The sequence below is a fragment of the Anas acuta genome, chromosome 23 (assembly GCF_963932015.1).
Source record: "Anas acuta chromosome 23, bAnaAcu1.1, whole genome shotgun sequence".
In the NCBI taxonomy this organism is placed as follows: domain Eukaryota; kingdom Metazoa; phylum Chordata; class Aves; order Anseriformes; family Anatidae; genus Anas; species Anas acuta.
The window spans coordinates 6,435,295-6,452,347 of record NC_089001.1 but is presented as its reverse complement, the minus strand read 5'-3'; the positions used below and the strand labels follow the sequence as shown (position 1 = coordinate 6,452,347).

Genomic DNA, 17,053 nt, shown 5'->3' with positions numbered 1-17,053 from the left:
TTCAGAGATGGTGTGCAGCAGCAAGAATAAGTTTTCTAGTAATGACATTCCAAATACGAAGTTGCTGGTAAAATTCATATGACATGCATGGTAATGTTCTTCTTCCATTAGATCTAACGTGTGCATGTATATGTTCCAACAGAACAAATATTGCATTTTAGCAATATTTCTGAGAGCATAGATGAATACATTTGACTTCATCAGAACCAACTGGATTTAGAATAAGCATGCAGTGAAGTGATTTGTTAGCTCAAGGCAAAAATTCTCAGTATCATCTTGCAAATATTTCCAAACTTGTCTGTTAAGACTCCACTCTGACAAGAGAAAGAATGATCTTACATAAAGAGAGGAAAAAACACACTGCCCAGAAAAAAGCAGTGTGTTTTATCAGGATCTGGGGTGTTTTTAATTGAACCTATTTCTTCTGAATCCCATTTTCTACCAGAAAAGTGTGCGTGCAAATTGTGTGTGTTACATTTTATCCGAGTGATCATGAATTCCCTTGTGACACTAAGATTGTACTTGAAATCTGAGACGTCTCTAGTAAGCTGAAATGAAACTGCTACCATTCCGATGGCACATGGCCCAAACTCCAGCTCCTCGCAGTCCTGCTGCAGACTGAGCATCTGTGCAGAATCTCACACTACACTGCTTTTGTGCTGAAAACTTCCTTCTCGTTGCATGAAGTAGAAGAAGGGGCATGGCCAGATCCAGGCTGAAGTGTTGCTTCTTACCTACACAGAAATTTCACAAAGAAAGATAGGGAGCTTTGCCAGGCTCCTTTCTAATTCTAGTCTTTTCCTGAACAGCAGCTCTACCCTCCTGTCTTCTCTTTGACAATGATACTGAGTCCTCTGGATTTTGAGTAATGTTATAGGGAAGGCTGTGTAAAAAATGTACCAGATGACACTGGGTAGGAAAAGGCTATATCCACTTTGCCTTGGAGCCCCAACAAACTCATGCACTCTTCCTGCATGTTGGTATTAAAGATGAGATTGGTTTCTGTCCACTTCACTGATTTCTGCAGGGCTTCCCAAACCCAGACTTGCACTTATAGGAATCCTTTGCCTTTGCAGCACTTCCAGAGCAGTAGGCAAAGATTTTAAGAGATGGATAGAGTTCGTCCCTTTTAGAAAAAGCAAGAATGCCACTGGAGTTCAAGCTTGCTTACAGTGATGCTTTTCGAATGCCTCTGGATTTATACCACTGTATCTGAGAGCAGACGTTTTCTCATTCTCACAGAATATGGGGTGTTCATGAAAGGATGAAATAAGCTTGCAGTCAGTTCCCTGCTTTTCACTTTTGGTATTCTCATATGTCATCTCTACCTCAGGAAGGATGTAGTTATGGTTGATCATTAGTGTTATGAATTATTTGTGCTACAGTAGTGCCTAGAGACCAGATGAGTCTCTGTTGTGCTATGCACTCTATGTAACAAGAGATTCTTCTTCTAAATTCCTTAGGAGTGAAGAAAAGGTAAGGCACTTAATGTCAACTCCAGAGTGGAAGCAATTCTTGAGCTGAGTCCACTCTGCTGTCAGACATGACCATGCTCTGTAATTCCTTTCACAAACCCCTCAAGGTGTCTGTAAAGGATGGATGTATTTTCTTTCCACCACTACTGCTCCCCACCGGAAAGGACATCCATAACTTCCTCATTCTGATGTTTAAATACATTCTTCTGATTTTGACCTATTTGCTCATGACTGATTTATACCTCCTGTCTCTCACGCCAGCACTGTGGCTTTCCCTTCCTTGACATTCTGCTCTCCCTGTAGTTACAGACCACTGCCATACTGCTCTCAGTCTTTGTTTAGCTGTGATAAGCAAAAATCTTCTGATCTTTTTTATCAACACCCTTTTTCTGGTTATTCCTTAGCCCTCAGCTGCACCTGTTCCCATCTGAATTTGCCTTTTCTCAGCATTAGTCACAGGGGCAGCACACGGTGTTCCTAGTGCCTGGCCTTAACACACAGTGGAAGAACCCTCCCTGATGCAATTCTGGGTTTTTGTGATGACATTTTTTTTTTTCCTTTTTTTTCCTCCTGGTGAGTCAGAAAAGTCTGAGCAGTTATTTCACTCCAGTCTTTGTCCTCAGCAGTGCCCAACCTGGTTCAGTTAGTTGCTCTGCCACAGGTTTCCTGTATGAGTTTGGGCATTTCACTTCATCTCTCCGTATCTCAGTTTCTCATCTGTGGAGGTAAGCAAATGCTTCCTTTCTTCTCTACCTTGTCGGGTTGATTTGGGGTAGATGCTCTTACGAGCTGGGACAGACTTAGTTCTACTCATGTGCAGCAGCAACAACGATCTCGGTGCAGGAATGTCCTGCTTGCCGTGTTATGAACAGAAAGAAACCCAGTGGTTCTTGCCATTGGGCTCTTTATAAATATTCAGCAGCTTTCTATGTTCCTGAGATACGCATCGCTAACTGGTTTTTAGGTCATGCACCTATTCGTAATGTGGGTTTGCAGCATTGCAGCTGTGGCGGGCACGCATGTTTTCCCTTAGATCAAAGACCATTATGAGCAGTCCAGAAGGAGTTAGAGGGGTGTGAAGTCCAATAGGTTTTCCAGATATTTTCAGCAAGTGCCCTGCACTGCCTGGTGAAGGAGTCCAGCAGAGTACGTGCATGCGCCTGTGAAGCTGCTCCATTGATTCATACACAGAGTGCACGCACACAGCTAAAATTTCAACTAGGCCTAAATACCAGATGGTTTCTTACATAAGCCAAACTTTTATGGGTTTTAAAATATAGCAGCCACTCCACGGTCAGGACCCCGCTCTGATTGTCTATTTCTTCCATTGATTTCTTACCCTTTCATACTTCTGCAGCTTTAGGATTGGTCGTTTCAAAACTAGCAGCTGCAGACTTAGAAAAAAAAAATAAAAAAATTAATTAATTAAAATAACCCTAAACCACAGAAACCCTACTTTGCAAGCAGCACTTTTCTCACCAAGCACTGTTCTGTGCCAGCCCAAAAAAGGAGGAGGGGCTGGAGGCTGGCTGACATGGCATGCAACGTGTTTGGAAATGTGTGATGTGGAAGGTGTGTGTACACCAGCAGAGAGACGAAGCACGTGTGTGACTGAGGTCTGTGCAGCAAGGCCAAAGGAGAAGAAAGAGAGCAGGCTCTCTTTCTTTTGTGCAGAGAAAATAAATCCTTCCCATTCCGACAGACAATTCCCCCAAATGCTGCCCAGGGCTTTCTTTACCCAGTCACAGCGTGAGTGACACCCGATGTTTTCAGGTCCTGAGGACTCAGCTTTGTTGAGATCAGCCCCCACGGTAGGAAGGTACATGCTCTTGTCCTGCCTCTTCTGCTCACAAGAACACCCCTTGCAAACATTTACATCTCAGTTCCATGGAAAAGATGCATCTCCTCCTTCGCATCTCCTCTGCCTTGCACATGCACGTGTTCACAAACACACAAGTGCTCACAGATGTCCTAGAGTGCCTCTCTACCTCTGTAAACTTCTGTCTATAATCACAAGCAGCAGTGCATGTGTGTGGTTGTTTTTAACACAATTAACAGGCCTGCCATAGTTTTAATTCAGGTAGCAACCCAAAAACCTTCTAGGAATGTAACTGTTTAGAATGAACTGTACCAAGGTGTTAGGTTGTGTCTGCAAATGCATTTTGTTCGTGGAGCAGCATTTGATGCAGATTGTGTCAGCACATGCAGTGTTTAGTGACAGAAGGCTCAATGAATGTGTAACATGTTAAGTAAACAAAGTGCTTTGGGGTATCATCAGATGCAGTGAATAAAAGGATTACACGTCTCCCCCACAGTTTAAGTTGCAAATTAAACTGATGGAGCTAAGCAAACAGCTGAAAGATGGATAAGGCAATGCTGATTTTATACATACACGTACACGTACACATACACATGTACTTTTACACACATCTTTTACACACTTGCTATTCCATTGACTCCATCCGAACTGACCTGGATTCAAACTGGGGTCAGTGGGGCAAGCAGGTCTAGGTGACTCTCACTGCAGATGTCTATAGCACTGCCCACATAAAATGCTTCAAAAGTCATTTTGCAGGACAAGTCCTTGGTCCTAATCTTTAATCTGAATCCCTCTGTTACTAAACCCATTACTGTAGCAATATGGATTCATGAAGCTACGTACCTGCGTATGTACGGGTTATTTTATCCAGAGCTGACAGGGCATTGAAGGGAGCAGGGCGGCTAGCTCTCATCCTCTGAGGAAACCCTACAGAGGACCTCTGAAAGATAGGTTTGCTGCTATCACAACTGTGTTAGACAAAAAAAACAAACAAACAAAAAAAAAAAACCATGACATTATGCTCCAGGTCACCTGACTGGCTCTGCCAGGGACTTTCTGTATGACCATGGGACGCCATCAAACTGTCAGGCAGGAGGGGGCCATTCCCTGCTGCTGTCTTGCCTCCCTAGACCTTGAGCTCCTTGGAGCAGGAGCCATCCTCTGGAGTGTAGTTGCCTAGTGCTAGCACAGTGGCAACTTGAGGTTTACTCCTTCTGAGTCAGGCTGTGGAGTATTTCGGCAGGAGTCATGTCCAAGATGTGCATTTGGTTATTTGCTCTTTGTTATGACTAACTTAATGGGTTATGTAAATAAGAGTACTACTAAAGAGAAACATGTTCGGAAACCTGAAATTATCTGTAACAAAGTTTTCTTAGCGTCTCAGATCATAATCAGACATCTATTATTTCGTAAAAAGATAAAGAGGAAAGATCTCTCATCTGGTATCTGCTCCGCTCAGCAGATAACAATCACACTCACATGTCCCTTCTTTCAAAAAAGCTACACTTTTTGAAGAATGCTCTTCAGTAATTAGAGCAGAAGCCTGCAAGCAGAGTTTCCTGGGATTTATTCCTCTTTCTTACACAGAGACTCTGAGCAAACCATCAAAGTTTTCTGTTCCTTAATTTTCCTAACTGTAAAACAATAATATCTAATGCTCTTCAGAGGTAAGACTGAAAACTGACAAATAATCACAAAGAGCTTTGTACGCCCTGGATAAAAAATGATAAAGGTGCCTAGAATGTCAACAGAAAAACCTCTCTGAAATAAAGCTCAAAGCATTCAGATGCACAAGATGGGTTGTTTGCAACTAGGAAAGGAAAAACACTATTTATAGGACCTAAACTACTCTAGTCATTTATGAAACAATAAACAAAAAAACAAAGAAAAAAACAAAAAGTCTCTGCTCTGAAGCCCATATAACTTACATCTGCATTAGCAGAAATCTCTTGCGGCATGCATGGCAGTGAGCTGGTACAGTTGCATGCCCTCAGCACGAGAAGAGGGCTGGCAGCTGCACTGTACCTCTGTGTTTCCAGAAGTCTGGGGGAGAGCAAAAGCCATTGTGTGTTCAGTGCTACACACACTCAGGGACACTTCTCGTTCCAGCCCTGATAACGAAAGATGAAAAGGTCATGTTAGCTGTGGGTTGCTTTTCCTGAGCAGAAAGGTATATAACGTGTGCACGTAAAGCACAAAAAATCCCTGCTCTGATGATCTGATTAAAAGCTTCTGATGAGCAGCATAAGCCTCTGATGAGCAGGGCAGAAGCGTACCGAGCGGGCTCTCACCCGCTCGCCCTGCCCTTGCTGCTTGCTCACCAAGTCGCTCTCAGCGCTGTTATTGTTTGATTTTGGCCTGCTGAGACAGGTGCAAATCTGCTTCCAGATCACACTTGGATACGTGGCAGGCAAATTTTCATTAGAGGCTGCAACAACAAGAAACAGCTCTTGTCTCTCAATGCTCTATAGAAGCGGGAACCTCTTCTGCATGCACCTGACGGTGTCCGCGAGCAGGGCACAGCGCCGGGGTTGCTAAGGACAAGTGCTTTCCAATCGGCGGGGGAAGAGGGGGAGGTTTGCACCGTTTTGTCTTGTTAGACAGTCATTTAGCAAGTGCCATTCGTTGCAAGCTGATTCTTAAAAAAACAAAGGGGAGAGAAAATGCAGTTAAAATGAATTTTGTCTTTGGAGAAGGCTCAGAGCCTTCCCCGGTTTCATGGAACTCCAGAATGAGGTTGGGTGTGGGGGTGTTGCAGTAGTGGGAACCCTGTGTGCAGATGTTAACATTTTACTTAAAGAGGCTGGTTCTTTGCTCATCCTTATAAAAAGATGCATAAGGTAAATAACAGAATGCACAACATAGGCCAGACAGGCTACCCAAGGCACAGGAGGTCTGACAGGATCATTCACATGTTCTTCTGGGCGTAAGCGTTAACCTGTGTTAGACAAGTGCCTGTAACTTACTCGGTCAAGGGCACACAGCAGCTTACTTTGTGCAGGAGCTATGAACCATACCTTGAAGTGCAGTTCTTCTCTGTCCAGGCATACCATAGGGAAATGAAGCAGGGTGAAAGTTAAGCAGGATGGAATGAATTTGTAGAAGCACTGGGAAATTCAGGTATATAGCTGAACATGAACAGCTGGAACTTCAGTCGTTTTAAACCCATCTTACTAAAGACAGTGAAGAAAGCCTGGTTTTGGGCTCCTGTATTTTTAGATGAACAATTATATTGCAGATTAGGTGAGCAACAGAGAGCAGAGCTCCAAGGTAAACACTGCACATGGGAAGAGGCATATGATTTGAGTAACCCAGAGAAACAAGTGAGTTACCCCCGCAGAAAGTGAGCAGGGGAAGCTTTTGTACCAACCCAAAGGCTAAAAGGTCAGCCCTGGGTTTAGGCTTAAATGCTTTTCCTCTGTCAAAAAAGACAGGAATCTGAGGTGCAACTCATCTGAGGAGAGAGATGAGGCAGGTGAAAGCAGCAAACAAGACCAGTGCAGTTGTGAGCTGCCTCTGCATTAATACTCTTGTGTCACCAAGCTGGGCTCATAATAAACACTCGGTGTGATACAAGTGCATATGTCAGGAGACAATTTAGTTCTGGATACCACATGGCCAGAGAGGCTTTGAGAAATAACAGTGTGCAAAAGAGAAGCAAGACACAGGACAGTGTGGGACTAATTGACTGCTGTAGGAGGACTGAAAGGGAAATACTGGATGACATAGCCAGCTCCGGTGGTATTTGGTTTTCATCTGCAAAGCCTGAATCGCATTCTAATTACATAAGAATCTTGGCTTTTAGTTGGTAGAAGAATTCTGAAGAATTTAGTGGGTATCAGAATTCTGATACAATTTATCAATTTGCTTGCTGGAAAAATAAACCATAATAAGGCACACTGTGCAGGCTTGTGCTGTGGGTAGCCCTGCCTCAAGGTTAAGACACAAGCCGGCAAGGGGTTTGGAAGGCATTTGACAGGTAGATGATGCTGAGGAAGTGGTGCAGCAGCTTGTCGTTTAAAAATTAAAACTGACAAAACCCCAGGAAAGGCCTTGTTGGGAGATGAAGTCAGATAAGTTGTTTTGCCCCCCAGGCCTGTTTCATTTCTATTATTCCTTCTATCACACAAATGATAAAGGGAGGTGGGGGCTGAGCTGTGTTTATTAATTCATGCTTCAGAACGACAATAGGACACCTGGACTAGCACCTGTCAGAATATGATGCAAATTAGCCTGGCAAATCTAGTCTTCATCAGCACAACCATAATGAAGCTCTAATAGAACTGATAATGATTTGAATAGTATTCATAGGAACAAGCTTTGCTCGGATATTGGCTCAATTGCATTAATTAATGCGGTACATACAGAAATGCAGCATTGCTCCCATTCATAGGGACTTCCTGGTGCTTTTCTGTTGCTGCTTGTTTTTTAAACAGACAAAACCAGGACTTATTATATTTGCAAACAATGGAATCATGGAGATGCTCTGATTTACTCCAGAGATAGAGAGGGGATGATGGCAGAAAGTTTAAATTAAAGCAGAATTTCCTTCTGTTTTCTCAAAGGAAAGGTTAACATTTGTTAATAACTGTCACTGGTTGCAAAAGGCCTAAGTGTCATATGATGGATTTTTCTGATTGCTTTTAATCGAGGTTTTTAGAAATCATGGGGTGTAAACAAAGAAATGAGCAACTGTTGAACGGCTCTGAATAAACCTCAGAAGATTTGCCTAAGATAAGAAATACTGTTCTGACAATGAAGTAATAACAGGTTCTTTGCTTCCTGAGTTACACTATTTTTTATCATCATTATTTTATTTTTTCTTATTCTATATCTCTCACTGAGATAAACTGGTCTGCATAGATGGATATGTGCTTGCATAGGTTTGTGAGTGGGTGGAAGGCTTTTTACCCTGCAGAGATACTAAGTTGTTATATTATCTACTTCATCTCCCATGTTGGTTTTTTTTTTTTTTTTTGATTTTTTTTTTTTTCTGTTGAACTTCAAGCCAAATTTAGATGAGAATGAATTAGAAAAAGTCTCCTTATATTCAAATCAGCAGAAATATGGCAAGGGTGAGGCTAGGTATATGTAGAGGGTCTTTGCATGAAATATGGTACTTTTTGTTGAATGCTTCCCCAGGAGAAAAGGATAAATAGGACAGTATTTCATCACCCCACCTGAAAATAAGGGACATGGAGATAATTCTCTAAACAAAGAGAATCCCAGGAGCAAAATGATCTGTCCTGAAGAAAGAACTCTGGGTTCTGATACAAGGTTTTTGGTGCCATCAGTTTCTTTCTTAATTGGACCCAAAGCACATAGAAGAATTTTTGACCAGGCGTAGTGTGGACTGTGTTTTTCAGAAATTCAATACCACTGCCATGAGTTGTTTATTTCATGACATCTCATTGTGGATTTGTAAATCTGGTGAAGCAAACACCAAACATACTGGTTACCAGGGATCCTGTTTGCACTGCCGGGGGGTGGCCCATGGAATCAGCTGCAGAGAAGCCCCAGCATACAGCAAACCTTTAACAAGCAAGGAGAGGGACAGGGGGGACTGTGCAAGTTTAGCAGAGAGCACACTGGGTGAAGTGCATGCAAATCTCCAGCTGACACAAGCTGTATCCTCTCCCACAAAAAAAAAAAAAAAAACTTCATAATAATCTGTGCAGAACATCACTTCAGGATAAACACAATAATGCTATAAATACCAGGCCATTTCCTGTTGTTCTTACTGCAGCTTGCACAGGGTTTGCGTCTGGGTGAGGGTGTGACTATAATCCACATAGTAACACATACATTAACCTTCTTCTCTGCTTCTCCTACCGATTGTCTTAAGGGCTTGAATAAAAACGTGCTTTTCTTTCTAGACAAATGCAGGATTTGTCAGTTAACCTGTGGCTTGCTCCTCTGAGAATAACATTCATCACTAATGAATTGAGCAATATTCTTTTCTTTATGTAAAGAATTTAGGGCAGCAAAATGATAAACTCTTGTGCTAGTGAACAGATGAGTTAACTGGAACATAATGAGGCATGGTAATACACATTCCTCATCCTAAATTATTTCAATTCATGCCTAGTCTTAAGTTTGACTGTCACACTTAAGGGAAATTAAACACACCTTAAAACATGAATTGAGATGAACAGAAATGCAAAGTGTTTCCTGAATGTTTTATGCTTGATATTTACTGGTTTACTTTTTTTTTTGTTTTGTTTAAGTGGATTAGTTATTTTAGTGAAAATCAGAAGTAAAATGCGTGCTTACATCTGCTTGTTGATTGCATAAGTCCAATGAGAAGAAAGTAAAGGAGCAGGAATAAAGGAAGGAGGGAGGCTGCTGAATTCTGATGTATGAGTTAAGTCCTTAGAGGCCTAGACCAAAAGTTCCTCCAAGTAAATCATTTTCAACTCAGTTGAAACTCAACTGAGTTTGAACTCAACATAAACTGGTGATTCTTTGAAATAGTGTTGGCAATGGTGTTTTTGCTACACAGAACAAACTAAAAGCCAGGATTATGACTACTTGCTGAATGCTGAATGGCTTAGCTTTTCCATCTAAATTAAGCCAAAAGCTCAGGTCCAGATATAAAAAAATGACTTGGGTACCTCCAGAGGAGACACAGTACTGCTGAATTTTTGAAAATGTTGCTCCTAAGGTGAACACAAACCCAGACTTATATTACCCAGACTTACTGAGCTTGCAGAGAGATTCAGAGCATATCTGGAGGGGACAGAGCTAGCCATTCTAACAAATGCTTGATCCAGTAAGTACATTTCAAGTATAGAAGCTTGCTTGATAAAATATACTTCACTGTCCTGGAGGCATTCGCAGGGAAAGGAGATGTGGTTTGAGCCTAGGCAGCACAGAAGGTCCAGAACCGACTTCTCTTGCTTTTCGGGTGAGCATCCTTAGACTTCTCCACAAGAAGCTCTGCTCCAGAGAGCTCATGTAGCTGCTACTGCCATGCACAGCACTTCTGAGAGGGGAAATAGGTGTGTTGGCAGGGCCTCATCTCTAACCTGATATGCTCTGAGCACGCCAGGGTCCAAGGCCCTTCAGGCACTGCACTGTCGGCTGCTGGATTGCAAAGAGGTCTGGGGCAGAGGAGTGCAGCTTCCCAGCCCTGGGAAGCTCTGAATGGGCAGAGCTGCAGGCACTTGGGGATTTTTCAGGCTTTCAAAAAGTCTGTCACCTTATTTAAACATTTGCTGGCCATAATTATTTTGGATTACAGTTTTATACCTTTTTGTTGTTTTTGTTTTTTCTTTTCTATTTCTTGGATCTGACTCAGACGCATGTGGCCAGTTTTAATCAGGCAGTTGATCCCATCTTCATTCAACAAAGCAGTTAAATTAAGTTTATGTGATAAAATGGCTAAGGAAGAGAATTTTGCAAAGATGGCATTACATGGACAAAGTGAAGAGAAACTGCCCCACTTCTGAAATGAACCAGGCTCCAACAGCTAATCCAGTCATTTCTGTCTTTGAGAAAAGAAAAAAAAAAGTGCTTAGAAGAAGAGTATTTTTTTAAAACAGATCATTGTAAAACAATTTGCTTGTGAATTTGAACAAATGAAGTAGAGAGGGGAGTGTACAATGGATACATTTCATATGAAAGGCAAAGAAGGAAATGGAAATAGCAGGCATATACAAGGAAAAAAAAAAAAAAAGGCTGATGAATGAAACAGAGACAGAATGCTCTGTTTCTGCTCCTGCATATTGAGATTTTATCTCCTTGCAATTTTTGTATTAACTGAGTTAAGGCAGAGTGGTATTTTCAAGAGCTTTAAATTAAGGTGAGAAATATTTTGCTTGCCTAATTCATATTTATGCCTTTGAGGAAACCACCTCCTTACATGTCACAGTGTGGCTCAGCATCTAAAGGGATGCCATGAGGACCCAAATACTTGGGCGCTCGGCCTGGCTTTACAACCATTGTGCCATTTGATCTTCAATGAATTTTTGTGTCCGTGTTTGATTGCATGTGAAAGTTTTTCACAGACAAGAAAAATGGTGTGAAATCAACCCCTAAACATCACCTTTCTGAGATATATGAGATAAAGCAAGGCAATATTTTCGCATGTTTAGCAGCATCCACCTAACATTTTTTCTTTCCTGACACTGAAGAATATTCTTCCCTGATGATTAATCCTGATGTCCTCTGGCATTCCTGAACACGGTACATCTACTGTGACATGAAGAAGTGGCAGGGGAGAGCAGAGCAGATGTAATTATATTACTGTAAGATATGTAAAATATATCTTGCTGTGATCTCCAGGCATCCTTGCCAGCCTAGGTACCTGTGGAGGGGAGCTAAGGGACACACTCCAGACTTACAGAAAAATGAGGTAGAGCTTTGGGCACCCAGTAATGGGGACAGCATGCCAGTGACGGAGAAGGAAGAAACCATTGTCATTTCATTTTCTTCAGCTGCTTCCCCTACGGTTCATTATTTTCCTGAAGTCAGAGACATGCTCTCAGCTGATGTGTAGCCCTTGGGAGTTAACTGCTACTGCCCAGCTCTCCTGTGAAAGCAGAACAGAGGGTGCTCTGCTTCCCAACACTCATATCATGCGTGCGTTACCATGCATAAACTTTTGCCCTTCTACCTCTTGTTGGGTCACGACTTGTATTTCCAGGTAGGTCAATCCATTCTCATGCCTGCTGACTTGGTTCAGTCAAAATTTACACTTAGTTTTGATCCCTAATAAGCTGTACTAATAGGCGCATGCCACACTTCCAATCATGCTGCCTTTTGTGGTTTATGAAGTGGCACCTGTGAAGCAAAGGTTCTTCTGTCAGCCTGAATGGTGCCCCCGAGTAGGCGGTGCCCACCTCTCCGGGCAGTAAATGCTGCAAGCTAGCCCCTGCCTTCTCTGTCTGTGGTGCCTGCTGATTCCCAGACAAAAGAAATTAATTTTGGGGATGAATTGGGTGCATACCACTCCAAGGCACAGGAGAGGCCCTAATATTTCTCAAAATCTCTTGAAGTGTGACTGTGACATCACCATCTCCACTTTGTAGCTTTTTTCTGAGAACTGCAGTTGCTGTGGGAGTGCGTGGCACACTAATACGAGCACTTTCTTCCTGTGTTCTCTGGATTGTTCATACCTAGCTCTCACGCAGTGTTTTGCATCCATTAATTTTGAAGAGCTATACCCGAAAGGTCACTTTCACTGTTACCCCTACTTTCCAGCACCTCTGTAAGGTGTTTTGCCACCACGCCACCCACCCAGTACAGCCCAGGTCCCCTCAAAGCTATCTTGTCTCAATAATAACAGTCAGAGTCTCTTGCTTGCTGTTGACTGTCTGTTGTTCAGTTTGTAAGGAGCTGTTTTTTGTTTTTGTTTATGTTTTCCTTACTGTTCAGCCTGTAAAAATCACATGAAACAGTGCTTCAAATCTCTTGGTTGTCCCTACAGTGAAAAATTGGCTTAACCATCCTCACAAATTAGCAGGAACAGAGGGAACAGCTAACTGTGGCACTGCTGAATTGCTGCCTACTGACCACCAAAACTACTTGCTTTTAGGAGGATGCTGATGAGGAAAGTGACTGCTAGACTTGCCAAAAGGAAGACATACTTCTTCCCTTGCATGTGCATGTGGTACCTTCTGAATCAGTAGGAACCTGCCCCTTACAGGGAGCACTTTTATTCCTCAAATCCCCCGAGAAGCTGAGGAATGGGAGGAGAACGAGACTTCCACAGAAGGCAGCCCAGCCTGTGATAAGTACCCCAGAAGGGGGCTGCAGTTTTTATTTGGTTCTTATGTGCATCTCTTGGACAACTCCACTTCCCTCTAGGGCAAGAATCTGGAGTAGTTTTAGTTGTCATGATATCAAAATGCCAAATTTTAAAGCTGTTGAGGTTTCAACTTAGATGTTCTTCAAGTACTTCTAAGAATCTAATTGCTTCTTTAGGTGTCTGTATAGAGTCTCTGAAAAAAATATTGTCCATATGCTATAACTGCTTAGATATTGAAATTTTGCCAGGAGAGATGGTGACTACTTTGTGCATTTGTGTAGGAGTCATTCATGCATTCACATTTAAGTGGACGAATATGCAAACATCTACACAGAAGATTTGATCATACATCACCCTAAAGACAAGGGCAAAACTTCCACTGTCTTGCTGACACAGTAGCAAGCCTAAAAAGACGTTGGCTCTGTCTCCAAAAACTGTAACAGAACTCTCTCTGTGTTTGTGTCAGGGAGGTATATAAGAAGATATGGTCTAATCTTTTTAAACTTAATAATGTCTTTTTCATCAGAAAGATCCAGATTTATCAAAGCCCTACCTCTTCAAGTGGAAAGGCTGATTTTTGACAGTTTCCTAATTTTGAAAAAATAAAAGAACTGAAGCTGCCAAAAATCTCCTTGATGCTTTCTCAAGTTTTCTGAGTTTTGTTTTGAAACTACTCTTCATTTTGAAACATAAGCCAACTGCAATATTTAAGAAAACTGAAAGGGCTCAAACAGCAACGAGACAGAATATCTGCAATAAAATATTTCAGTTAACTTAAGGTGGACTTCTCTGGATAATCATTTTGACTTTTTATCCATAATCAAGACTGGAAAACTTCTGACAGCCTCCATAAGTTTCTCAGGATACAAAACATTCTCTAATCACATCCCAGGTACATCTCTCTCTTACCTTGTGGCCTCATCAACCACTTTGCCTTCATTTTGCACAAGGAACTTTTGCTTCAGTTAAATAAATATATTGCTGCAAGTGGTTTATCTGAGTGGTTTATCTGTGTATATCTGTGTATTGACTGCATCAATGTGTTTGCATGAATTTGTTCGGAATTTGCTTTTAATTTCTGATTATTATTATTATTATTATTATTTTGGTTAGATAGGGAACTTCAGTCTGATTTTGTCCAAGGCACTGAGAACTTGCTACTTCCCTTAGCTTCAGAGAGCTTCATGAGGATTTATTATTATGGAAAACAATAAGGGCAGTATTGTCCCGATTGCTCTGCTGTTCACACTGAAGTTGTGAAACTGCTTGCAGCCTGAACACTGGACATATGCTTCTCCCTATTTTTATTTTCATATCTCCGAGAGTAGAGCTCACCCTCACAAAATCCCAGTGAGGTGGCCAAACCATGATCGCCATGGTACAGGTTAGCTCCAAACACCCAGCAATCCCAAGGTCAAAGAGGAAGCATGCTGCCTGGATGGTAAAGGAGCCCGCATCTCCTAAATACCGTTCTAGTACTGAAACCATGGGACTATCTTTTCTGTACTTCCTGTACACTTCCTGCTCACTTGAAAGCTGAGGAAGTAAGGCATGTTGAGGTGAGAACATTATTAGTGTATTTGTTTGTATTGTGAAAGCACTAAGACAACAGCCATACAGACTGTGACCAAATACGGACCGTGTGCTGATGTGCTGTGCTCAGAAGAGAAAAAAACTCACCACCCATTCCACCAGGGCATATACAAACAAAGCATTAAACAAGCAGCAAGATATTCCTTGCACTGTCCTCTACATCTGGTTGTACACTGGATGTACACGCAGGTATTACCTGAAACTCTTAGTGAGGGCAAAACATGTTGCTGGGGTTGGTTTGGGACTGTGCCAATGTGTGCCTCAATTTGTTTTCTTTTTTAAGCCCTCAATTTCACTAACAAATCAGAAATGGGTCTTTGAAGGTTTCTTTTTTTCTTTTTTTTTTTTTTTTTCTTTCTGCAATGCTTCCATTTTCTTCAGTAAGAAAGCCAGCTAGTGACAGCACAGCAGTAAAGTGAGTACCCACTGGCTAATGCAGCTGAGACCGCTGAGAAGACACCCAAATTTCTTGGCCAAGGATAACTCCTCTCTTAGCTGCTTTAAAAATACCAATCAAGCTGATCCTTTTTTTTTTTTTTTTTTTTTTTTTTTTTTTTTACTCCATGTATGAGTTTTACTAGCAGGCTAACATAGGTTCTCACTTTTGCAAAGGCACAGAAACCCTCGTTGCCTCTCTGTAGGGTGGCTGTCTGGTTAGCACAGTCAGAATTAGGAGGGGGGTTATTTTATTAGCCGGTAAAGCTGATTGATTTATTAGAGCAGAAATCTCTTGCTAGCTCCAGCACAGGTTATTCTCCAAATGCAAACTCTATTTCATTTCACACACACAAAATAGCCAAAGTGCCTGTGTTATGAATAGGCCCCTTTGTTACCCTGCGAATCGACAAGACAGACTGTTTAGTTCATGTCTGTACATTAGCAAAGGAGGACGGGGTCTGTGAGACAGATGTGGCCTTTAATTGCATGGAAATATTAGAAGATCGTTAAGCCAATTTTGACAGGGTTTTCCTCTTACGGAGGGAGTAGAGCGTTGTTTTAGGGAAGGCGCAGGGAGCAGCCCTGTCTTGCCGGCCCCACAAATAGGACCTTGTCCTACTCCCTCACCCCAATGCTAAACAAAACCAGAGGAGATTTAGTCAGAAGCCCCACTTTCCTGCCAGAGCTGCAGAACTACATCTCAGAAAGAACTCTTTTTAAATTGCATCTGATAAAAGGCTTTTCAACACAGCTCAGGGGACTTGCCCTGTTAGAGATAAGACCAGCCGTATCAGCTCTGCTAAGAACATGGAGATGTGCCGAGAGGCCTGCTTCTTATTTATGTTAGCATGATTTGAGTGTAAGAAACACTTCAGCAAAAGGAGAACAAACTGCAGTCATCTCAGAAAGCATCAGTGTTGCATGTAAAGGCAGTCCTCTTTTCTATAGGAAAGCTAGCTTTTATTTTTTTGGCAGCCTGGGTTTTGTAAGAATGAAAAGTTTAGTTACACTCTACCAAATGACTTTGAGCAGAATACTTGGTTGCTTTGTGTTGGTAATGTAAAATTGAAGGAACAATCTCAGCTCTGCATGGCACTGTTGAGATACTGGCTTTGTCTCTTAGTCACATTGCTGTGTGAGTAGGATTCTGGCAGCTCAGTATTTCACAATTATCAAGCGAGAGCTGATGATTTTCATTAAAAAACAAATACACAAACCAACATGAAATCACTTGCTGCAGGTGGGGATTTGCAGATGAACTGATGAAGAGCTGGGCTGATTCTACATGGATCCTGTGGAGGTCTGAGCAAGGGTCCTAGAGACGACAGAAAGCTGATTTGAACCAGCCTCAAAGTTGCCCTTGGGCATGTGTGTATGTGCCTTAGTATCACCTCCAGCAGAGGAGATGCTGGGATGCAGAGTTGAGTGACCCTACCCAAAGCCAGAGCACTGAATCAGTCTCAGTGCTGGGATTTGGCTGCTGACAGTCTTGGCTTCCAGCCCCCTCCCTCCCAGACATACTGTGAGCTTGTGCTCTGCTTCTCGCCTGCTTTCACTGCAGCAAAACATTTGAATCTCCCTGCCATGAGCTCGTTCATGGCCTCTGCCTCCCTGGCCTGCTTCAGCAGGGCCGAGGGGAGCCGGGAAGAAGCCATTAGTTCTCACAGGTGTGGAAAACCAGCCATGAGAGCAGACTTCTCGAGGTGTCAGTAGCAAAAGACCTCATTTATCTAAGCAAGGCTCAGAGCCCTTCTCGGTACCATGCTGATAAAATCAACAGACTTTCTGTTAATGGTTACTGATAAGAGATTTTTGTAACTTTTTTTGCTCAGCCTCCTAGGAGAATAGGTTTTGCTTTTGTCTAGCAGTTCTAGCCTTAGGATAACACTTGCCACTTCTCTGACCTCTGTCTTCCAAGGACATTGGAGCACTCTGCAAAATCTGAGAACTTCTGGGGGCATGCGTTGTACAGATATG

General features: G+C 42.3%; 1 protein-coding gene across 7 annotated transcripts in view; it reads left to right on the top strand.

Moving 5' to 3' along the window:
* FLI1 (Fli-1 proto-oncogene, ETS transcription factor) overlaps positions 1 to 17,053 on the top strand; it is an 89,076-nt gene that overhangs the window by 22,833 nt on the left and 49,190 nt on the right. Inside the window, exon 1 of one of the 7 annotated variants that reach the window (XM_068659044.1) lies at positions 2,180 to 2,200. The exons of the other annotated variants lie outside the window; for them this stretch is intronic. The gene's annotated coding sequence lies outside the window, so the exon portion shown is untranslated. Of the gene's footprint in view, positions 1 to 2,179; positions 2,201 to 17,053 lie in introns of those variants that run through there. 7 annotated transcript variants of the gene reach the window in all.